Source organism: Lithobates pipiens, unplaced genomic scaffold (genome assembly GCF_037356315.1).
Source record: "Lithobates pipiens isolate NorthernLeopardFrog02 unplaced genomic scaffold, aLitPip1_a1.2 Scaffold_16, whole genome shotgun sequence".
NCBI lineage: Eukaryota > Metazoa > Chordata > Amphibia > Anura > Ranidae > Lithobates > Lithobates pipiens.
In genome coordinates, this window is record NW_027507748.1 from 368,694,146 (window position 1) to 368,719,382 (window position 25,237).

General features: G+C 40.8%; 1 protein-coding gene across 1 annotated transcript in view; it reads left to right on the forward strand.

Moving 5' to 3' along the window:
- Positions 1–25,237, forward strand: part of VMP1 (vacuole membrane protein 1) — a 231,792-nt gene that overhangs the window by 149,533 nt on the left and 57,022 nt on the right. The gene's annotated exons all lie outside the window — the stretch shown is intronic.

The following is a 25,237-nucleotide window of genomic DNA, read 5'->3' on the forward strand; positions in this document are numbered from 1 at the left end:
CTGTGCAGGCTGTAAGCAAGTTGTTTGCTGCATCACTGTCTGCGCTGTCATATTTTCAATAGTATGGCTGTGATCTCACTTGATAGTATTCTCAGCCCTTAAACTATTCTGTCTAGTCTGGGTCCCAGACTGCGTGTTGTGAGAAAATAATCCGACATAAATAATCACAGAAGAATTCTAGGACAACCCGAATGTATGCTTTACGTACAATAGTTTATTTGGTAGAACTTCAGCATCATGCATACAATTATAAAAAGAAAAAACCTTTACAATGCAAAAGGACAGAGTAATACACAAAATAGATTGCTCTGAAAAAAAAATCTATTTCTAAAGCATTGTGAAATGCATAATTACGGGTTTATTCCCTTGTTTAAGGAGAGCAGACAGAGCCTTGCTAATTATATTGATATATATTATTCAGCCATATATTTAGCTCACATATATTAGTTCCAAGCTTATTAGTCCTTATTATTGTAAGACCTAGAAATCATTGTTTCTATGAGATAGGTCTGGCTTTGACTCAATTATCTGTTATAAAGATGTGGATTTCATGGCCCCCCCTTAGCAGGGGCTTATCTGCTTGCTATCCGAGGCAGTCGTGTTCAAATCAGCATTTTTTTTTTTTTGCTGGAAAATAACTTTGAAGCCCCAAACAATATATATTTTTCTAAAAAGAGGAGGCACTGGAGAATAAAATGGTGTAATCCTAATCTTGCAGTTTTTTTTATTTTGCATAACATTTGTCAAATCCTTTATCAAATGCAAATTTTAAGGAAGAACTACACTAAAACAAATTTTAGTGCACACAAACACAATATAGTGCCCAATTTTTGGTAAAATCTAAAAGATGGGTTTTTTTTGAGTAAATCAATACCAAACATGTCAAGACTCAAAATTACACACACCTGTGATTTGGTGACAGACTATGGTGCCTAAAATTCTTTCATTAAAAAATCTTTTACTGGTTATTGGTGTACAGCGATACCTCATATGTGTAGTGCAATCACTGTTTTACATACACGTGCTGGATTTACACTTGCATTTGCGTTTATGTCTCCCGGGTCGGGAACAGGATTGTGTTTTTGTTTTTTTTGTACATTTATTTTATTAAAATAGTTTTTTTTACACTTTCAATTTTTTTTATTTATTATTTTATTGCTATTACAAGGGGGCGAACAAGTCTCCTATGGGGTCCCTTTTCTGGAGATATCAGGGATCTATTCGACCCCCAATGTCCCCCCTGCCCTACAATATAGCTAGTCAAGCACAGACTGTAGCAACCAGGGAATGACAGCTTTGACACTAGAAGAAATGAAATCCTTATTGATTCCAGGTTCATTAGTCACAGATGAGATTAGGGACCAGATGACCCTTGATTTCCTCTGTATTTAGCTATCCTGTACAGATACCACAGTCCCAGTATTTGTGGTAGAATGGGAAAGCTCGGATCTACCATGGGCAATGACAGATGGGAAGCTCCCCTTGACACTACGGTAAATGTGATCAGGTGGCTGTAGAGCCCCCCAGATCACTTTTACTGAACAGCTAATTGCCGGCTGTAAAAAATTATACCAAGCTCATGGTTGCAGCCATTAGGTTGTTTTAACCACTTCCAGGACATTTTATAAGTTCTGTGGATGTCAAGTGGTTAAAACAAAAAAGCTCTGGTTACAATACCTTGTCTCTAGAGCTGTCCCTCAAAGTAATTCCTTTTTTACACAATATCTTCTATCTTCTAGGCTGAGTTGCGTCCAGCAGCATTTAACGTAAAAGAATGAAGGCCTGGCTGTAAATGCAGGGCATCATGGACTCTTCCCCTTAGGGGTTGTTAATATGAGGACATACACTCTAATGATATGATGAAAAGAAGCGTCGATGTCTAGAAAAGTTTAAACATAATTTTGAAAATGCATGACATAATGCTTTGTGAAAGGCGGATGGGCAGTAGCAGCTGAATATGAAGGAAACAGTTTTTGGATGAGAATATTTAAGGTGTATTTTTAAAACTTTCTGTTAGTTTTGGATAGGGAAGGATTAGAAACTGTCAGGTTTACTGCTATTTGGGCTCTGTAAGGGTCACCATACACTATCCAATCTGATTGTACAATCTTCTTTAGATCTACCATCGACTATGTAATGCAAGGGGTAATGCCAGATACAAAGTGAATTGATTGTTTTGATGTGTCCTCCAACAACATGGTTTTGGTATATCTAAAAAGACTGTACAAAGACATTGAGTTGTGTTACTAGTGATTTGGCACTTTGATAGCGCAATACAATTATTTTACTTATTGTTTTTTTTATTTGTATGTGGGATTTCAGTAAGTGCTGCTGTCACTATCTTAGTTGATGTCTGTTTCATAGTACCATCAATATTTCTTTTTCAAAAATGCACTTCGTTTAGTAAATGAGGGGAAATTTTGGTAATTTTAATTATCCAATAGCATACAAACTAAAATATTGCTTTTCTTTTTGTTTTGTTTTTCAATTTGGGTATATACGCTTTGAAAAGTGAATTTGAAACTTTGTTTCAACTCATTCACTTTGAAAGTGATCATGTTCTACTCTTTAGGGCCGGTTCACACAGCGATGCGCGGCGAGGCGTCTCCGACTTGCCTCGCCGCGACCTGCACGGACCTCAGCGGCGACTTGCAGAGGACTTCTGCATAGAAGTCAATGCAAGTCGCCCCCGAAGTCGCCCCGAAGTACTACAGGAACCTTTTTTCTGAGTCGGAGCGACTCGAGTCGCTCCTCTCAGAACGGTTCCATAGTACTGAATGGGGGCGACTTGCGGGAGCGAGGCGAGGCGAGCCGTGTCGCCTCGCCTCGCGTCGCAGTGTGAACCGGCCCTTACGTAAATCTAGGCCTAAATGATGCATAGGGAGTTATTTACAAAAGGCAAATCCACTTTGCACTACAAGTGCAAAGTGCACTTGAAATTGCACTGGAAGTGCAGTTGCTGTAAATCTGAGGGGTAGATCTAAAATGAGGTTAAAGAGGAAGTAAACCCTCTGTAAACCCTTTAAAAAAAAAAAAGACAACCTGCAAGACAAAAGCATAATGAGCTAGTATGCATAGCATACTAGCTCATTATGTATTACTTACCTCAGATTGAAGCCCCCAAAGCCATCCTCGTCTCCCCCTCCGGGCGCCGACATGCCGTCCCGGAGTTACTGCTGGGTATCACGGCTCCGGCCAATCACAGATGACATCACTCCCACGCATGCGCACGGGAGACACCAGTAACGGCATGCAGACTGATACAGAGGCACATAGGGCCACTGCGTCCGTTTTCTCTAGTGCACATGTGCCAGTGTCATCGGCACATGCAGGGGACATCTCCTAAACCCGTTCAGGTTTAGGAGATATCCTGGTTAGCTACAGGTAAGCCTATATTAAGGTCTATATAAAGTTTAAAAAAAGGGTTTGCAACCACTTTAAGCTGATTTTATTATCCAATCATGTGCAAGCTAAAATCCTGTTTTTTATTTTCCTTGCATTTTCCTTCATTTTCCTTCCCTCAGATCTACAGCGACTGCACTTTCAGTGCAATTTCAAGTGCACTTTGCATTTGTAGTTTACACTTGTAGTGCAAAGTGGATTAGCCTTTCGTAAATAACCCCCATAGGGACATACAACATGTGGAGCCACCGTATGTGTTTTTTGGACATTGCCATTACAAGAAATGCTCCGTTCGAATTGATTTAAGCGGCAATCTGTGGGTCAGGGCACTGAAAATGTAGAATGCCAGATGCATTCTATTGCTATGCAAGGCATCACATTGGTGTGAACAGACACTAAGGCCGCGTACACACGCGCGGACTGTTCGCCCAACTTTGTCCGCTGAACAGTGTTTGGGCGGACAGTCCGCTCGTGTGTGGGCTTTCAGCGGACAGTTTCAGCGGACAGTTGGACGGACAAGGTTTTTCGGAAATTCCGTAAAACTGTCCGCTGAAACCTTGTTTCAGCGAACAGTCCGCTCGTGTGTAGGCTTGTTCGTCAAACAAAGTTGCGCGCATGCTCAGAAAGGATTTTCACGCCGAAAGCTATAATGCAGTGTATAGGACGTCGTATTTTTCGTCCCGTCGTACGTGCCGTTCACGTCATCGCGCACGGTTTCAGCAAACTGTTCGTCCGTCGTGTGTGGCCATGTCCGTCCATGCTAAGTTTGAGCGGACTGTTTGCCGAAACTGTTGGACGGACAAAGTTGGGCGAACAGTCCGCGCGTGTGTACGCGGCCTAATAAAAACAGAATGAATGGCCATGAATTTTACTTGTGGAGGAAAATGCAGGAAGAGCATCTGGTAAGCCCTTGAAACATAGTACAGGTTGTGATTTGAAAGCCTAATTCTGTTTCGCCCCCACACCTGTGCACCTGTCTTTTTTTAAATTCCCTTTTTTTCCCCTGAGGTCTTCTTGCTAGCCACATGACATCCTTGGGTCCCCTCCTTCCTCTCCCCCACGTTGGTAGTGGGTGGTCTTCAATACTGAATTGAGCATTGACGCCATTATGACTATGCCTGGTATGCTACGAAATGAGTAAAGTTCCTTTAGCACATTATAATGTGGCAGAGTGGGAATGAGGTGATGTGCTTATAAATATTCAGATGCTTGTTCGATTCTGATTTCATTACTCATTAAAAAAATGAAAATGACAGGCTTCTTTGTCTTGTTGAACTGAAATGTCACATTTGTGGAAAACCCACTTGAACTCCTGCTTCAGCTTTTTCATAAAGAACCAACGGTCACAATTCACTAGTTTGTTTCTTCCGATTTGCTTTGCAAGACAATGGACTTTCAGTAGCTTTGAAGATGCAATTTAAAACATGGACATGTAGATGTTGTCTCTAAATCGTCACACATGAACAATATTATTAGTCATAATATGAACATTTCAAAAATGTGAAATGCATTGGGGGCCCATTCTTGTCTGTCTTATTTGATTGCAGCAGTTCTTGCACTTTGCTGCATGAAAATGCACGTCAAGTAAAAAACCTGTTCTTTCCTATGTGACTGTGGTTTAGTGTAAAAGACAAAGGTGGGCCCATTCACACCTATATGTGCGAACTAACATATGTGCTGCATGCACACAGAACAGTATGGAATTAGTTAAAATTACCATTTGGAAGGATTCTTAACATTAGTAGATCTATTTAGCTTAAAAAAATTACATAGCTTTTGGTCAAAAATAAATGTCCTGCGGGCTATTTTCTCTTCTGAATGAATGTTCTTTTATTATTGGCAGTGGTAAAATACTGCAAAGTTACCAATGGTTACATTTGTTTGTTAATCCACTCTCGCGTTCATTAGAACTGTTATATTGTATCTCTTGTTACAAAGATGTTTGTATTTCCTGTGCTTCTTAGTTCCTTCTGACAAGTTTTCCTGACACTAAGAGAAAAATGGTGATGAGTGGGACCTCCAGCTGATTGACAGCATCAGCTGTGTGCTGTGTGCTGTGTGGAGGGGGTGTGCCCCTTCCCTCCAATCAGCTCTCAGAATTCTTATTACTGAGCTCTACAGATTGTAACTTTGGCTCTCTGTCCCCACTTTCTGACAGCTCAGACAAATAAATTATATTAAATATAATATATTATATTAAATTTATTATATAAATTTTGCTTTGTTTAATCTCTGTGTATCACCTAAAGCCAATCACTTCACCGGGTGTAAGTGAGGGTTTACAACCACTTTAAGAACAGTGTAACACTCATGAATTAAAATGTACATTTTCATGTAAATTATTGAGAACATGGCATTTTAAAAATGAAAGTAAAATTTTCAGTAAGAAGTAGAAACAGAGTAGGACAGATTTATCAAATGTATAATATCTAAACATCTCTAGTTATTTTTCCATGCGCTCCTGAATATGAATCAGATTTTAGGTCCATATTAAAGGATAAGTTCATCTTTTAAAACATGTTACATGTTTCACCTTTTTTAAGCATCTGCACCCCGTATGCCCAATACCCTCCCCGCCCTTGCTGTCACAAGTTAAAAACAGTGCGGCTATTTCATCAGTCATTGCAGCCGATGAGGACCGGCAGTTACCTACGAGGGCGTCGGTAACTGCCTTGCTCGTACAATGTATTATAAAGACATTCAACATTTTTTTTTATTATTTAAGTTGAGTGCAGCATTGCATGTTCGCACAATTGTCAGTTATAGTATCGCAAAAAATGGCCTGGTCATGAACGGGGTAAACCTTTCGTTGGTCAAGTGGTTAAAGTATAACTAAGGCCCCTTTTACACAGGGGGACCGATTGGACCATCGGTTACCCTCTATGGAGCGGTGAATGTAAATGGGCATGTGACATGCTCTTACACCCGACGACATCCAATCTGAACCAGTCCGCTAAAAACAGACGGATGGTGGATCGGATGACAGTCGGATGTTTAACCACTTCAATACAGGGCAATTCCCCTCTTCCTGACCAGGACAATTTTCAGCTTTCAGCTCTGTCACACGTTGAATGACAATTGTGTGGTCACGCAACATTGTACTCAAACTTTATAATTTTCTTTCCACAAATAGAGCTTTCTTTTGGTGGTATTTGATCACCTCTGCGGTTTATTTTTTGCACTATAAACAAAAAAAGACCAACAATTTTGAAAAAAAAACAAACTGATGGGCACTGATAGGCAGCACTGTTGAGGAGCTACTGAGCGGCATCTGAAGGGCACTGACAAGCATTACTGATTGGCACTGTTGTGGGCACTGACACTTTTCTTTGCACTGCCAGGTGTTCTTTGTGGGGCACAGGCTGGCAGGTGATAGGCACTGATTGGCAAATGATGGGCACAGCTGATGGGGGCTGCTCTGATAATCATTGTGTTGGTCATTAGCGCAGACTGCCTCTCTGACAGGGAGAGCCGCCGATCTGCTCTCCCTGTCAGTGTGAACCGAGGATAGCCGTTTACCGGCACTTCCTGGTTCACGCGATGACCAGCTGTGATTGATCATTTTGCTATATAGCGGGCGGCAAGTGGTTAACATTTTTACATCTGACCGCCCATAGAGGAAAGCAGTTTGTGTCTGCTCTGCATAAGCGGAGCAGGACACGGACCTGTCATCCACCTGCTATGCGAGGATCAGCAGATCCCCAGCTGCACAAGTCCATCCGTGTGAAAGAGCCCTAAAGGCTCAATGGAGCAGAGAGGGATTAAAACACCTGTCAGGTTCTTATTACTGTCTGTGTAACTCTAGGCTGGCCATACATTATACAATTTTCTTCTTCAATTTTCCTTTAGATTTACCAAAGCCATATAATAAGACTTTTAATTTGTATGCAAGCAGTCAGGCCCGTGCACTACATAGTCGACGGTAAATCTAAAGGAAATTGAAAAAGAAAATTGTATAATGTATGGCCAACTTAAAGCAGATCAACTGCATTTGAGCACCTCAAACCAAAAACACCATTTAATCCATTTTTAACCACTTCCATACCACAGACTGTCATATGACATCCTCGGCTTTCAGTGGAGATATCTGAATGATCCCTGCTGCAGGCATCATCCAGATATTGTTTTTAGAGATGGCTATTCTGAGCATAATAAGGAACGATCATAACGGCTCTTCAGCTGCTTGATCGTTCTTAGCGGCGATGGGACGTCGCCCCCGGTGCTCTCCAGTGCGATCGGGGACCTGGAGAACGAATCAGTCAGCACCAGAAGAGAGGCATAGAGATTTCGGAGGGACAGATGGTCCCCGGTAATCTCTTTGATCCTTGGAGGCCCGGGCGTGACGTTATGACATCACGTCTGGGCCGCACAAGTAAACAAAGCCAAGATCGGCTAGAAAAGCATCAGACCGTCATCTTTTTTTTTATTTTTTATCTGATGCTTTCCAGCCAGGAGGAGATATGTGGGATCTTAATAGACTCCACATCTTTCCATAATGGGGACATGTCACGCACCATTCCTATTACAAGGGATGTTTACATTCCCTGTGATGGGAATAAAAGTGATCAAAAAAAATTGTAAAAGGGAAAGTGTAAAATTAGAAAAAAAAATGTAAAAAAAAAAAAATGAAGTGCCCCCGTCCCCGTGAGCTCACGCGCAGAAGCAGACGCATACCTAAGTCGCGCCCCCATATGTAAACGATGTCCAAACCACACGTGTGAGGTATCACCGTGAATGTTAGAGTGAGAGCAATAATTCTAGCACTAGACCTCCTCTATAACTCTAAACAGGTAACCTGTACACATTTTTAAACCGTCGCCATACCACGAGTGTGCGCAGTTTTAAAGCATGACATGTAAGGTATCTATTTTCTCGGCATAACATCATCTGTCACATTATACAAAAAATGGGCTAACTTTACTGTTTTTTTTTTGTTTTTGTTTTTTATGCATGAAAATGTTTGAAAAATAACCACGCAAATACAGTGTGTCATTAAAAGTTGCAGTGACCGCCATTTTGTTCCCTAGGATGTCTGCTAAAAAATATTTATAATGTTTGGGGGTTCTGAGTAATTTTCTAGCAAAAAAAATTGTTTTTTACATGTAGGAAAAAAGTGTCAGATTTGCGCGGTATGGAAGTGGTTAATATTCAAAGGAAACTCACCATCCAGCTATGTATCTAAGCTTTATTTTGTTGAGAAATCACTTTGAAAAATACCCCCCAGCATTTTTGGCCGTGGCCATCTTGAGTAAGGGCAAATGATTAATGTAGCATTTACTTCCTGGGATCCATCTGCCCTTAGCTCAAGAATGCATGCAGTGTGCTTAGCTGAGAAGACCCCTCCTCCTCTCAGCCCCTCCTGAAGACTCCTGGTATGACGTAATTTTTTTAGGCAAGAAACCAGGGAGTAACTGAAGAAATGTAAAAAAAATGTTTAAAACAAGTAAATGTGACATACTTTCCTATCTATTTACTAATGCTAGCAGTATGAAGATTGAACTTCCACTTTAGTCCAGGTTATATAGTTACATAGTTAGTAAGGTTGAATAAAGACACCAGTCCATCCAGTTCAACCTGATTGAGTGGCTACAACTGTCCCTATCCCTGTACATTGCACACTCACATCAGTCCCTACCCTCAAGAAGCCCACAATCCAAGGTCCCCATTCATATACTAGGACAGAAGCCAATTAACCTACCTGCATTTCTTTCGAGTGTGGGAGGAAACCGGAGTATTCGGAGGAAACCCATGGAGGCACAGGGAGAACATGCAAACTCCAGGCAGGTAGTGTCATGGTTGGGATTCAAACCAACGGCCCTTCTTACTGCTAGATGAGAGTGCTACACCACTGTGCCGCCCGAGCTGCACACTGAGCTGCACACATGAAGCTGTGCGAGTTCAGCTGATCTCGCATGATTTCACTCCTGGACATCAGTCCTGATTTTGGTCGCGATTTACACAGAGATCTGTGTGGGATTCTGCACAGATGTCAATGGAAATCACAAAAAGTAGTATAGAAACAACTTTTTAAGCAGATGCAGCGTCACACCCTTTAGGACGGTGCCATTGCCGGCAATTGCTACCGATTTGACATGTGAAATTGGATGTCAAATTGCACCAATGTGAACCAGGGCTTAATATGAAATTACAGGCAAGTTAATTTTCACACTCTAGACCAAGCTTTCTCAACCTTTTCAATTCAGGGGAACCCTTAAATTAACTTTTCGGTCTCAGGGAACCCCTGATAAAAATTACTATATCTACAACTCGTAATAAATTAGTGTGATGGTCAGTGGGAATAATGCTGCTTACACTTGTGGTCATTGGGAAAAGTTACCCCCTTAAATATGGCTAAAAAGATCATTGGTGTCAGTGGGAATTTATCGAAGAGGCAGAAATTGCTCATTGCTCAAGGAACCCCTAGCAACCTCTGAAGGAACCCTTGGGTTCCATGGAACCCTGTTTGAGAAGCCCTGCTCTAGACTTTCTAGACCTACAGTTCACTGTTTGTAAGAATGGGATTCTGGCCATGGAGAATAAAAAAAAAAAGAAACCTGTAAGGGTGTTCGATCACCTTTTGAACTGAGGAATGGATATAGAAGTCAGTGGTTTAAGGATTATAAAATGCATATGTTGGTTAAATTGCCTTGGTTGTGCTTTCGCACTTCTTTCCCTATCATGTATATGCTCCTTTTTATCTATACATATGTCATGCTTTATATTTTATTCCTACAGTCTTTGTATTGTTTCTATTACTGGGTTATCCTTAAAAAAAGACGAAAAGGGCCTTCCAGCTGCTCTTCCGCCTCTGTAACCTTTGCAGCCTATCACTGCTGTAGAAGAAATATTGTACAGTTTGGCTGAAGCCCAACCATTCTTTCCTGTTATGGTGCCCAAATCCCTTCCTTCATCCTGAATATTTTATTGCGTCTGGGCAGTTGGTCACTTGTACAGGAACAGGTGTGCGATGTTTGCTGTACTTGCCTGAATTACCATTATTTTTTCAGATTATTGTTGTTGAATTTCATCCATATTTAATTCATCTAAAGACGGTTTATTTTTGAAACATTTCCTTTTTGACGATGATGTAGTTCCAGAGTCAAAGAAGAGGATTTTTTTTTTTCTAGTTTCACACTGAATCTTTTTTTGGTAAACGTAGTCACAGGAAAATAGGATTTTGTGAATGGATTAAAGGTCCATTCATACCTTAATATGATAATCACTGGTTCTCTTTTGTATTCCAGGTGTAGATTCTCCTGACTCTCACCCTGCAACTATTATATCCTAATGTTTTGTTAGCAACCGGGTACCAGGGGATCTCGAGTCTCTATTAAGTGGGAGTTTTATCATCAAGGGTTTTTGGTGTTATTTATTCTCTCTAGTGCCTCCATCTTAAGAGGTCAGAAAGGCAAAGAAGGTGAAAGCAGAGCTCCACCAAAAAGGGGAAGCTCCACTTTTCTGCTTCCGCAGCTTCATTTGGCACCTTTTGGGGGGGGGGGGGGGGGCGAGCAGGTACCTGGTTTTGACAGGTACCCGCTCCCACTTCAGCAAACTCAGATGGAAGTTCAGCCCCCCTCCTCCTTCCCCTTCAGCCAGCCCAATCAGAGAGCACAGCATGCTTTGTGCATGCACAGAAGGGAACTGGCTGTGAAGCCGCAAGGCATCATTGCCAGTTTCCCTTGGTAGAGATGGCGGCGGCAGCATCCAATAGCCGATTGAAAAATCGGCTCGAGTGAAGACATCGTTGGATTTCTGGACAGGTAAGTGTCCTAATATTATAAGTCAGTAGCTACAGCATTTGTAGCTCCTCTTGAAATACCCAAAATCAGGGTGGATTTGCTTTAAATCAAGTTGATTTAAATCATGATTTAAATCACTAGTAAAAAAAAGGCTTGATTTAAATCAACTTGATCTAAATCATAATTTTTAAAGAGCAACTGTCAGCTCTGTCCCACAGCGGCTCCTCCTCTGACCTGCTGTCGACTCACCAACAGTCTCATTCACTTTAATGGGACGGCTAATGATGCGGCAGTGACACAACAAGGTGAGGGACGTGGCAGCAGCAGGTGAGTGGATGTCCACTAAAGGGCACTGCCATGATGGATCTGAAATGACAGGCGCTCTTTAAATGTAAGTACTTATTCTTGCTGGTAGTTAGAATCTTTAATATTTGCAAACAAAATTAAGGTTTCCTATTTAGAATAATAAGCTGTGAGGTTAGTAAAACAGCAATATCAGAACCAATTCAATCATACAATTTATTGTGTACATAGATTTTCAAAACAATAGGATAAAGGAATTTTCCTGAACTTTAGTTTATCTCATGGTTTCTGTGCAATTGTGGGAATGCATCAATGCAGTGCATGTTATCTCAGCTTGCAGAGCTTAGATTTATTGAATGAGTTTACCAAAAATGTAATTATTGCAGAATATACAACCTCATGCTACACAACTAAGCTCAATTTCATTTAAAAAACTCAGATTCCTTTTTCGATTTTTTTTTAATTTTTTTTATTAAATCATTGATTTATATCCACGCTGCCACAAAACTTACAATGGGCTCCTGTAGCTACTTGGATAAAAAATCACTGGGTGGGTAGTATCCAGGAGCATCTTACAGAACTGCTTCTGGATTGCAGCAGCCACAAAACAATTATATGATGGTGTAATTGTGTTCCAGTGATAACTTTAGCAAAAAAATTATTTCTTAGGCCAACATGGCCTTCAGGCATACACCGCCTGGTTACACAAAGCAAAGAAAAACACAGCAAGGCTATTAGGTAAGGCATACCTGCACTTCTAGTTTTTTACAGCTTCTATTCATTACTGTTTATATTAGTGTGGTAGTACAGTCACTTTTGCATTGTTTAAAGCAACAATTCATTTTTATTAGCTTAGTGTCATATCCCCTTTTTTTTACATGTGGTTAGTGAACTAGCATTTCAAAAACTACCATTTCTTGCTAGCACTTAGGCCAGTCATAGATGGAGCAATTTTTTTTCCTGCGACCTCCTGCAAAGCCATTGTGTCCTCCCGGCAGAAGAGCCGCTGTACATAATCGAATGTAAAATCTGACAGGTTGGTTTATACCCAAGTTAAACGATTAGTCAACTTGGGTACACTCAACCTGTCCATACATGTTTGAATCTCGTCCGGTCCCTGCTGAACCGGCTGCGATTTAAATGGTCTGTGGCCAGCTTTAATCGCTGTTGTGCAGGCTAGGCAAAGTACTACAATTTTTATCATCTGTAAATTGGTTAGAGGAAAGCAGATTTACACCTTTCATTGTCCTGGGGACATGCCAAAAGCCACAAGCCAATTTGACCCGTATTTTTCACAGCATATATGGTATATGAAAACAATTATCTATCTTTAGCAGTGGATTCAATTTTTTTCTTGATTTGCTTAGTACTGGAGTTCACGGCTGCTGCAGTACTTTGTAACCTATAAACCTGAAGTGATCTCTAGTAATTTAAGTCTGTTTCATGCTCACATCCTGCAATCAGGAACATTTTATTCCACTGAGCTAATCATTCTCTATGCAATGGAGGCAGCAGACAACATTTTACTGCTTGACCACAGACAGCTTTTATCCAGCAGGCATGTTTGATTCCATTGTGCTGTCTTGGGGAAGGCAGTAGAAATGAAATATTGTCCATTTCATTTTTTGAATACTTGGAGCATTTGTATAAGGGAAAGTATTTTCGTAAGCCCTGGTAACTTAGAGTTTAACCATTAGAAGCAATTTCCCATAAATGTAGTGGTGGAATGAGTTTAAGGAAAAAAAAAAAAAACTACTGTTTGTATTTTCTCATTTTCTTTAGTAGCAGTTTGTGGTTTAAACCACCACTTGGTATAAAAGATCTTTGTACATATGAACAGACCAGCCTCACACAGCACGATAGGGTCATTTCTCAGAACACTTATTTTATGAACCAGAATTTTGGCTCATTTCTGGTTTGAAAATTAAGCTCCTTTTCAGGAAGCCTAACCATTGGTTTTCTTACGTCATAACTATATGTTTATACATTTTTTTACTGTTAGGCATTGGGGAATTTAAAAAGAAACAGACTGATCTTTCAAACAAAGGATTTTATCTGTAATCTTGTTTGTCTTGGGCACCGCGGTTCCTCCAAGATACCATATATACTCTAGTATAAGCCGACCCGAATGTAAGCCAAGGCACCTAATTTTACCACAAAAAACTGGGAAAACGTATTGACTCAAGTATAAGCCTAGGGTGGGAAATGCAGCAGATATTGGTAAACAATGCCTATCTGTGCCCACCTGTATCATCTGTGCCCACCTGCAGCCTCACTGTGCCCACCTGTGTCAGTGCCCATCTTCAGCCTCATTGTGCCCATCTTCAGCCTCATTGTGCCCATCTGCAGCCTCACTGTGCCCATCTGCAGCCTCATTGTGCTCACTTGTACTTTTGATTACAAACAGCGGGTATCTCACGCTGTGTCATGCAACTGCAGACTTAGTTTGGCGGCCGTCCACTGTAACAAAGCCGTGTTAGACGGAGCACTGATTCCATTTTCCAGCATTGTATCAGTGTTCAGTGTTCCATCTATCACGGACAAGGAGGAGGTGGGGCTTTGTTACAGTGGACAGCCGCCGAACAGTTAAGACTGCATGACACAGCGGGAGAACCTCACTCGAGTATAAGCTGAGGGGGACTTTTTCAGCATAAAAAATTTGCTGAAAAAGTCAGCTTATACTCGAGTATATACGGTAGTTTTTTTTATGGTTTTTTTATGCATAACGTATAGATTATTAATATAAAATACCTTTTGACCTTTTCTGTCCGAACCATTTTTCTACATGTAATATTTACACTACCTCAGTTGGTTTTATGGTTCACTATTGCAAAGCTCTTGGCATCCTGTGAAGGTCGAATCGCTTAGATAGATTGAGTGTCAATCTATCTGTACTCTTTACAGGTAATAACAGTTTGTAACTGTACCTTGCCTTACCAAGGTGCTAAGAGTTATTTTTGCAATATTTTTAAAAGGGTATCATAGAAGCCAGGGTACAATTTTATCAGTTAAAGTGGTATTCTCAGGTCAAAATAAAAAAAACAAATCAGTTCATCTTTGCAACAAATGCCCATTTCCCCATATTTTCCCCTCAACAACCAGTAAATAATCTGTGTGCTAAGGAGCAGGTGGTCGCCGCTTCTTTAACAGCTGATGAGTCATTAGTTGTCAGCGGGGAAAGTAAAGAAAATTTTTTCCGGCAATGGGTTCTCTCCCCAGCGCTCCCCCAAAACCATACCAGGCCCTTTGGGTCAGGAAAAGGAGGGGACGAGCAAGTGCCCCCTCTCCTGAATCATACCAGGCCACTTGCCCTCAATCACGATGCCCGCCTCCTGACCGTTCTTAAATAACTAAGGAGTGGAGCCACCTGGTGATGTCAGCGGCTTTTGAAATAGTTTTACTCTTAGCATTTTTTCTCTAGTCTATTGTTAGATTGACTTTTGTCGAATGGATATGTTGAAAGACTTTTCTCAATCAGCGGCTGGAGCTGCTGACCAATCTATTTTGTCAGCAGTGGGTGCCGCTGTCAGAATACAACATCATGGTTTGAAAGATTGGAGGTGATGGATAAAGCTGGCAAAGAATTCCTCCATCCTCCTCATTTGGGTAGAAGTAGGAATCTTTCTTTTTCTGGTTTTGTCTTTTGTTTGTCTCCCTGGCTGAACCCCCCCAAAAAAAATATTCTATGGCCAGCTTACCGTTGCCTGTAGTGTAGAATAAAGTCACTTGAAAACGGCTTGCTAGTTGTCCGAGCTCTTGTTCCTAACCCAGCTGTGCTCTTTTTGTGAAGTGCTGTGGTTAGGGATCATTTTTGTGCTGTAATTTTTTCATCTGTAAGTGGCAGGTTTATAGCACATTACTATCAGTTAAGCTGGTCAGAGATGGATCGAAAATTCAGTCGGTTCAGCAGGGATCAGCTGATTCAGTCAATTTAATGAATTGACTTAAATCAAATGGGTTTGTTGGAAAGTGTTTTTTTTTTTTTTTCAATTAGTAGGTGTCCCCGCTGATCAGTGTATTCTGAGGGTGGAAAGTCCTTGCTGTCAGAGTACAATGTCTCAGCGGGGAGGGTTTCTCTTTCCACCTTGACTCTCTCAATGGAGAAAAATGTTTTTTGTTTTTCATTCACCCTGCTACCTGAATGAAAAAATAAAATATCCATATATGGCCAGCCTTGGTCTATATGCTCTGCTGATGGCCCATAGACTAACTGGCAACAGTTAAGCCAGCCATACATGGATGAAAAGTGGTTATAAAGTCATAATCATCAATAACTTGCATTACCGTGTGTCTGTTTAAAAAATAAAAAACTGTAATCCTAAATACCACAGCTGCCACATGTCCTCCTTCGCTCTCCTTGCCTGATCGAAGGAGAGGGGCAGAAGGGGCTGAGATTTCCCTCTGACATCAACCAGCCAGCAGAGGGAGGTCATGTGACCGCTTATCATTGCTGTGGAAGAAGGTATTCAGTAGGGGTGCACCAAATGGGTTTTTTGGTGACGAAACCGATACCGAAAATGAAAAATACACTAGGCCAAAAACCGAAACCGATACCGAAACAGCACCGATATCGATACATATTTAAAAAAAAAATTTTTTATACAGGAGATGGTCAGAGACTGGAGACATGGTACAGGAGATGGTCAGAGACTGGAGACATGGTACAGGAGATGGTCAGAGACAGGGGACATGGTACAGGAGATGGTCAGAGACAGAGGACATGGTACAGGAGATGGTTAGGGACTGGGGACATGGTACAGGAGATGGTCAGAGACTGGGGACATGGTACAGGAGATGGTCAGAGACTGGGGACATGGTACAGGAGATGGTCGGAGACTGGGGACGTGGTACAGGAGATGGTCAGAGACTGGGGACGTGGTACAGGAGATGGTCAGAGACTGGGGACGTGGTACAGGAGATGGTCAGAGACTGGGGACGTGGTACAGGAGATGGTCAGAGACTGGGGACGTGGTACAGGAGATGGTCAGAGACTGGGTACGTGGTACGGGAGATGGTCAGAGACTGGGGACGTGGTACGAGAGATGGTCAGAGACTGGGGACGTGGTACAGAAGATGGTCAGAGACTGGGGACGTGGTACAGAAGATGGTCAGAGACTGGGGACGTGGTACAGAAGATGGTCAGAGACTGGGGACGTGGTACGGGAGATGGTCAGAGACTGGGGACGTGGTACGGGAGATGGTCAGAGACTGGGGACGTGGCACGGGAGATGGTCAGAGACTGGGGACGTGGCACAGGAGATGGTCAGAGACTGGGGACGTGGTACAGGAGATGGTCAGAGACTGGGGACGTGGTACGGGAGTTGGTCAGAGACTGGGGACGTGGTACGGGAGATGGTCAGAGACTGGGGACGTGGTACGGGAGATGGTCAGAGACTGGGGACGTGGTATAGGAGATGGTCAGAGACAGAGGACGTGGTACATTGCAGCCAGAGTGTGCCCCCTATTTGCAGCCAGAGTGTGCCCCCTTTTTTGCAGCCAGCCTGTGAAGGGGAGAGCAGAGCCGCCTCCGCCGCCTGTTTGATTACAGCGCCGGGAACATCACAGCTTTCATTTCAATAGCTGTGTGTTCATGGCCGCGCCGTCACACACGGCCCCTCCCCCTTGTTTGGACACTTTGATAGACAGATCATCCGTCCAATCCTGCGGGTGATCTGTCTATCAAAGTGCCCGGACAAGGGTACAAGGGCTGGGAACACAGCTATTGAAATGAAAGCTGTGAGGTTCCCGGCGCTGTGATTAAACAGGCGGCGGAGGTGGCTCTCCTGCGCTACAGGACACCCCCATGATGGGCGGCCCCATTTTCGGTTCCATTATCGACCGTTTTTCTCTTTCGGCAATTGCAAATTCCCGAAAAGGGCATTTTCGGCCGATATGTTTCGGCGGCCGAAATTTCGGTGCATCCCTAGTATTTAGGATTAGACTTGAGAAAAAAAAAACAGACACACTGTACTTTGTATATTGATAAAAAGGGGAATGCAAGTTATTTTTTAAATGTTACTTTCAAGCCACAGGGAATAGCACCAGGAGGGGAGGGGTGAGTAGATCTTCTCACACACAGAATTCAGAACTGACTGGTAGGGAGGGAGAGACTCAGAGCAGAGAGTGTGATGACGGAGGCATGTAAACTGACCACAGTATCATGGATCAGCAGCCATCATTGTCATGGTCAGTACACAGAGGGGGGCACAGTAACAGGCAGGATCAACCAGGTATTTTAGGTCAAAGAAATGGGGGAATTACATTGCAGAAGCATGATGGTATAGATCATGCCGTAAAGCAGGGATATGCAATTAGTGGACCTCCAGCTGTTGCAGAACTACAAGTCCCATGAGGCATAGCAAGACTCTGACAGCCAAAAGCATGACACACAGAGGCAGCACGTGATGTCGTTTTTCAACAGCTGGAGGTTCGCTAATTGCATATCCCTGCCCTAAAGGAACAGAAGCTCTTTTTTACCTTTTAAGGATACAACCGATTTAAATTTGGCCACTTCCGGCCAAATTTCAAACCATTTATGGGCAGAGAGCTTGAACTTGATCTTCAAATTAGCTTATGTACAAGCGCCCTGTCAGATCTTTCCTACTCGATCAGCACCAGTGCCACTAATCTGTGTATTCTGATTGTGAGAAATAGCTCAGCAAGGAGGATTCCCCAATCCATTTTGAATGTGTGGGGGGGTATTAGGTCAGTTTGTTTCATTCAACCCACTGGTTGAACGAAAAGATAACTGATCCATCTATGGGCCATCAAAGGGCTGTTAATAGGAACCCACTGGTTAATATCTGAAATAAGGGGTCTGTGGTTTTGCATGATGTAGCATGTTAATGGATACTTTATTTCAGTCTATGTGCTCATTTTGTTTGCAATATTTTAATTACGATTAAATACAACAAATGCATAAATTAAATGTTGAATGCAAAAACAAGGTTTTATATTATGGTACCTGACCTCTTGCTCTGATTTATGGCCCGTCAGTCTAATAATGTAGGCACTTGTGCCTGTATGGGTGTGTATATAATTGAAGTTTACATCCCCCTGACTATTGTGAGCCTTGTTAAGGCTGAGTTCACACTAGTACGAATTGGATGAGGGTTTCTCCAATTCAATTCCAATATCCAAGTCGCATGACAGTAGTTTGTGACTGGCTCTCTATGGAGCCGGTTCACATATCTCTGGGGTGCCTGTGGAGCGGATAGCACAGGGGTCCTGTACATCTTTGGCTCAGTTTCAGGGCCAAATTCAGCCCTGATTTATCCCTGAAACAGAGAACAGAGACGCTCCGGACCCCACCTGCGAGCCGCATGCGGCTTAGATGTGGACCCAGCAAAAGAGTGAACCGTATTCATAGTCTACAAATGTAGTTGGGTCGAAGAAACCCATAGTGGAAAATAGAATAATATGAAAAAGTGAAGAAGAAATAGGGAGGAGGGTGTCTGCTGGATAGCTTGTCATGTTCCAACTTACATTATTCTTTACTAATGCTAGCCCTAGATTATTTGTCCATTCAGCCAGTAGGCTGAACAAAAAAAAAAAAAACGGATTTATCCATCCACACAAGTGAGGGGGATGTAGGAATATCCCCACCAGGACCTTGTATTCTGAGAGCTGCACCCGCACTGTTAGAATATACTATCAGCTGATTGGCTGCAGGTGATCAAGAAAAGTTTTCCAACTTGATCGACTTCTGTCGAGCAGGGATGGCCACACACTGATTGAAATTCAGCTGAATTTTGATATTTCTATAGCCAGCTTAAGTCTAGAGAAATACAGTAGACCCTCGGATTGCGAGTAATGCAGTTTTACGAGCGTTTCGCAATACGAGCTATTTAAAATAAAAAAATCCTGACTTAATTTGCAAGTGTTGTCTTGCACGACGAGCAGGATTCAAGCCGCTGGGGTGTGCAGTACCGCATTTTGCGTCAGGTGCGGGGGCGCTAGTGACACTCGGGGAAATGAGTGTCTCCAGCACTCCCGCACTTCTGACCAGTGGCCACATGTGGTACTGCATACACCGGCGCTCCCGTGCCTCTGGCCACATACAGTACTGCATACACCAGCAGTCACTGTGGAATGAATTATCTGAGTTTCCATTGATTTCTATAGGCAGACTTGCTTTGATATACGAGTGCTTTGGATTACAAGCATTCTTCTGGAACGGATTATGCTCGTAATACAAGGTACTACTTTAGTGGGCTTTTTCCAGTTTTTAAAGATGTCTATTTTGGCTAGTTGGTCCAGATATGTGGAAATTCCTTGAATCTGTTTATTGAATAGCTGTACCTTCCTGCATGTCTGCCTTGTATGGAACATTGTTCCCACTTGCATACAGCCCTGTACACCATAAAATACCATCCCGCGATTCTATTTGAACATTTTTACTGCGTTTGTCTCCCCCATAAGCCTAGATGTGAACGGAGCCTAAGAAATAATAAAAAAAAAAAAGCAGTTCAGCCATTTTACATTGAAGTGTTTTTTTACATTGAAGACCATGGGATAAAGGCAAATTGTTCATTTTTCCCTTGCAAAGCGAGGTTTATTTGCCATTAGTAAATCAATCCCTAAAGTTCAATTTATGTATATAAAAAGGAGTCGCAGTGTTACTAGATGGCTTTATCTGAATAGCTGCATCTGCATACTTGAAATATTAAAAAATAAAAAGCCTGGGAACACTGACCCGTAGATGGTGATCAATATCTCTATTTTGGTTTAGTAAGCTTATATAAAGCTTAGTGTTGGCAATAGGAAATCCTAAATGACACTTTTTAAGGTGATGTCTTTTTCTAACTTCTTCACCAAAACTAAAAGTGATTGATTGATTGAAATCACTGCAAAAGCTGTTTTTATTTTCATAAAAGTTATTTTTTAATGATGGTGGTGGTGGGGAGGTTATCAGTTCACGCAGAGTTAAGTTTATGACTAAGAGGTAGAAGTATTTTAGATGCAGCGTGAACAAAAAAAGAACATGGTGTCTGCAAAGAAGCCAGATAACTTCTCTGCAAAATTTTGATACATTATTACATTGACAGGTAAACTACTACTTCTTTCCTACTAACTGAATATTTTAACAGACTAGCAGGATGGTAGTTTATTTACCTAACCTTTTTGTTTTGTTTTTAATTAAATTAGGTTGTTTAAGGAATGTATTCTAATTTCAGGATGTGTAAGTGCTCATTTTTATTTAAATTAAATGTATTATTTATTCTAGAATAGGGTCGATGTACTATTAGCAAATCAACTCATTAACTCTCTCTAAAGCTAAAATAATGAATGGTAAATGTAAAGTAATTACAAATTAATAATAGGTGAACAATTATAACATTAGAATCGAATAATCATTATTTCTAAGACTTGGGAATGACTATTTTTTATTAGTATAATTATGTATTTAGGCTAAATTTTGAGCACACTTTTTTTTTTTGTATATCTGAAGTAAGGGTTCTTTTTTTATGTTTTATATTTGTAAAGTATTAATTGGTATTGATCATAATTAATAAAAATGTTACATGTTAGTGCTTATTTAATTTTTAGATTTCTATGTGTAATTTAAGACACTAATTAATTGTGTGTTTTTTGTTGTTTTTTTACACAATTTGGAATTATTCTTTCATTTTCACCAGTTCAGATCAATTTCCTTTAATCAATCAGTTATATAAAAACTGAAACTCTGTTGCAGGGGTTTTCCAAATTTCTTACCAAAAGTTATGTTCCTTTTGCACACTCCACCTATAGGAAACAAAACAAGAACATTGTAATAACAGCTAAAGCATTTGCTCATTCACAATTAGATGAAGCTGTGAAGGTTTATTTTTAAGCTTTGGATATATACTGCACATAGTTCTTTTTAATTTATATAAGGTCATCTGTGCATTGTACTCTTTTCTTTATCCATGCATAAATTGCTAATTTTGCAGTATAATAAACACGCCACCCTTTTTATATTATTATTTTACTGCAAATGTTGTTAGGAATACAGTTAGATACACTGCTTTTACATGAATTAAAGCTTTTTGTGTTCAAAGCTGTAATATATGGATGTATTTATTGTAATTGCAAAATTTTGCTGGTTTAGGACAAAACTACTTTCTAAAATAACTATAAATTCTATAAGTAATAAAATAAATAATACCATTTAGCTTCATCCAAATTGATTGTGTTTATTGTTCATATTGTATTAGTTTTTTTTTATACAACCCGTATAAAGTGGCCAAGCATATAAGAACAGTAATATACCTCACATGATTCAATTTAATTCACTAGAAGTGAATGAAAGAGGTATTAAAAATTTTAGCTATAAAAGCAGAACGAAATCCTGCAAGGATGGGGAAAATATTAAAATGTGTGTGTGTGTGTGTGTGTGATATTATTCCTCAGCCTGTTTTTTTTCTTATGCATATATTATTTTACATTTAATTAGCATTATATTATTTAACCTTATAGATGTATATTTTGTTTTCACAGAGCTGCGATTTTCTTACAATATTTTTAAACCACCAAGTTTTTTTTTTTTTTTAAGTGTGTCCTGTTGTAATGATGTGCATATTTGCAGTATTTAAAGGAAATATAAACACACAAAAAACATGTCTCAAACTATACAGTCTTATTAAGATCTTGAACAATGTAGTAATTGTACTTTTTATGTTTGTTCTCAGCATGATTTACAACAACAACAAAAAAATATTTACAACCTTATAGCCCAAAAAATATATATTTTTCGATTTTCGACTATTAATTATATTCCATATGTGGAACTGCACATTTGTTCACAGAGTGTTTTAAAAAAGAAAACATGCAACGATCCAGTAAGAGTTTAAAAAAAACAAATGTGCAAACATATATATGTATCTGTTAGATTTATTCTAACATGCTTTTAATGATGATTTTATATATATATATATATATATATATATATATATATATGTATGTATGTATGTATGTATGTGTATATATATATATATATATATATATATATAATTAGTTTTAATGCAAACTTGTTTTGTACATATTCTTAGATTGTAAGCTAACGAGCAGGGCTCTGATTCCTACTATATTAAATTGTAATTTTTCTGTCTGCCCTTATTTTGTAAAGCGCTGCATAAAACTGTTGGCGTTTATATAAATAAATATATATATATCTGTTAGATTTATTCTAACATGCTTTTAATGATGTTTTTTTATATATATGTATATACACACACACTAGTTTTAATGCACAGTTGTTTTGTACATATTCTTAGATTGTAAGCTAACGAGTAAGGGATCCGATTCCTACTGTATTAAATTGTAATTTTTCTGTCTGCCCTTATTTTGTAAAGCGCTGCGTAAACTGTTGGCGTTTATATAAATCCTACATAATAATGATAAGTTTTTACGTTAGCCGTAGTTGATTGTACCCAATTTCTATGTTCCAGTTTACGACTTTATGATTTTTGGAACAATCAGCTTGGTGTTTAATGTATTGGTCCCTTATAAAGTGACTGCAATTTCTGAATCCAATAATTGCAAAGATAGTTTGTAAATCTTAGTTGGAATTTGTCAGAAGGCGATGATACTTTGTGTCAATATAAAACATGTTTATGGTGTTAAATCGGAACCGTATCTTATACACACATTGGATGCAAGTGTTAATATTGTATTATAAACACAGTTAGTGTGCCTATGTTGTAAACAGTTGATAGTTACCAAATCATATGCATAGGAGTCTTCTCTGTCTCTGTTGTATTGCTCTCTGCTCTAGTCTGCTGCTCCACAAATGCTGGCACCATCTCCTAGCAAGTGTCATCCTTGGACAGTGTCTTCTTCCTAGATATACAGGCCAATCAGTAGATAACACAATGCTGCACCTGCGCACATTGAGTTAAATCTATCCCTGCTCCCGCACACTAAAAATGTAGTTTCCTGTACCCAACAAATGTCAGGATGAAGATCCTGCTGCACGTGCGCAGTATGAAAAGCAAAGGCATCTATAGATCGACATCCGAATACAGCAGGATTTTTCAGTTGATTAAGACAGAATCTGGTGCAGCTATGCATAGTTCCCAATCAGTTTTCAAGTTTTATTGTCAAAGCTTAATTGAAAAAGTTGGAAGCTGATTCTTTACTATGCACAGCTGCACCAGATTCTGTTTGCACAAGTTTTAGTAAATCTCCCCCATTTTGATGGTTATTTCCACTTGCTCATCATGCTTCCCATAAAATGCATTCTGTATTACCGTATATACTCGAGTATAAGCCGAGATTTTCAGCCTCTTTTTTGAGGCTGAAAGTGCCCCCCTCGGCTTATACTCGAGTCATCGCTGTCTGCCTGCTCGATCAGCGTGTCGAGCAGACAGACAGCGGACATTCTACCCTTCAAACGCCGCGCCTCCGCCTTCGCCTGTCATAGGCGGAACACTGAATTTCCCAGCAGCCTGTGTTCCGCCTATCACGGACATCGTCTCATCCTCGTACTACGGACGAGGATGAGACGATGTCCGTGATAGGCGGAACACAGGCTGCTGGGAAATTCAGTGTTCCGCCTATCACAGGCGGAGGCGCGGCTTTTGAATTTTAGAATGGCCGCCGAGGCGCCGACGAAGAGCGGCGATCCTGGCAAGGCACGGGACGGAGGCAAGGCAAGGCACGGGACGGGACGGAGGCAAGGCACGACACGGGACGGAGGCAAGGCACGGCACGGGACGGAGGCAAGGCACGGGACGGAGGCTCGGGACACAGGTAGGCTGGACACACACACACACACACACACACACACACACACGGACACACAGGGATGGATGGATGGAGACACACACACACAGGGATGGATGGATACACACACACACGGATGGATGGATGGATGGAGACACACACACACAGGGATGGATGGATGGAGACACACACACACAGGGATGGATGGATGGAGACACACACACACAGGGATGGATGGATGGATGGACACACACACACACAGGGATGGATGGATGGATGGACACACACACACACAGGGATGGATGGATGGATGGACACACACACACACACAGGGATGGATGGACGGACACACAGGGATGGACGGACACACAGGGATGGACGGACACACACACAGGGATGGACAGGCATGTCTCACCCTCGGCTTATACACGAGGCAATAAGTTTGCCAGTTTTTTTGGGGGTAAATTGGGGGCCTCGGCTTATATTCGGGTCGGCCTATACTCGAGTATATACGGTAATGTTTAGTTTTACTACATTACCTTAATTTAAAAATAAGCCTTTGGAAAGCGTTTTACATTCTGATAGTTGATGAGCAATACAATGAGTTTTTGAAAACTGTAGCAAAATTGGAGCTGTTGTCCATGGCAACCTGCTGGATTCCATTATACAAAATGAAGAAAATTGATTGAATGCTATGCTCGTTGTATAAGGCAGTGGGGGCTATTTACTAAAGGAAAATCCACTTTGCACGGCAAGTGCACTTGGAAGTAAAGGTCGCTGTAGATCCGAGGGGGATATGCAAGGAAAATAAAAAACAGCATTTTAGCTTGCACATGATTGGATAATGAAATCAGCAGAGCTTCCACTCATTTCAGATCCAGTACAAAGTGAATTTGCCGTTCGTAAATAACCCCCACTGTGTTGTTGATATATTCTATACTTCCTGATTTTGTGGCTATAGAATTCTATTATCATAACTGTGCTGATAATGATAATACTGTTCTGATATATTTAAGTTCCCTTTTTTTTTCTTTTTTTTTTTTTACAGTAAATGCAACTTTTGTTTTAATATTGGTTGCTTGGTTTGA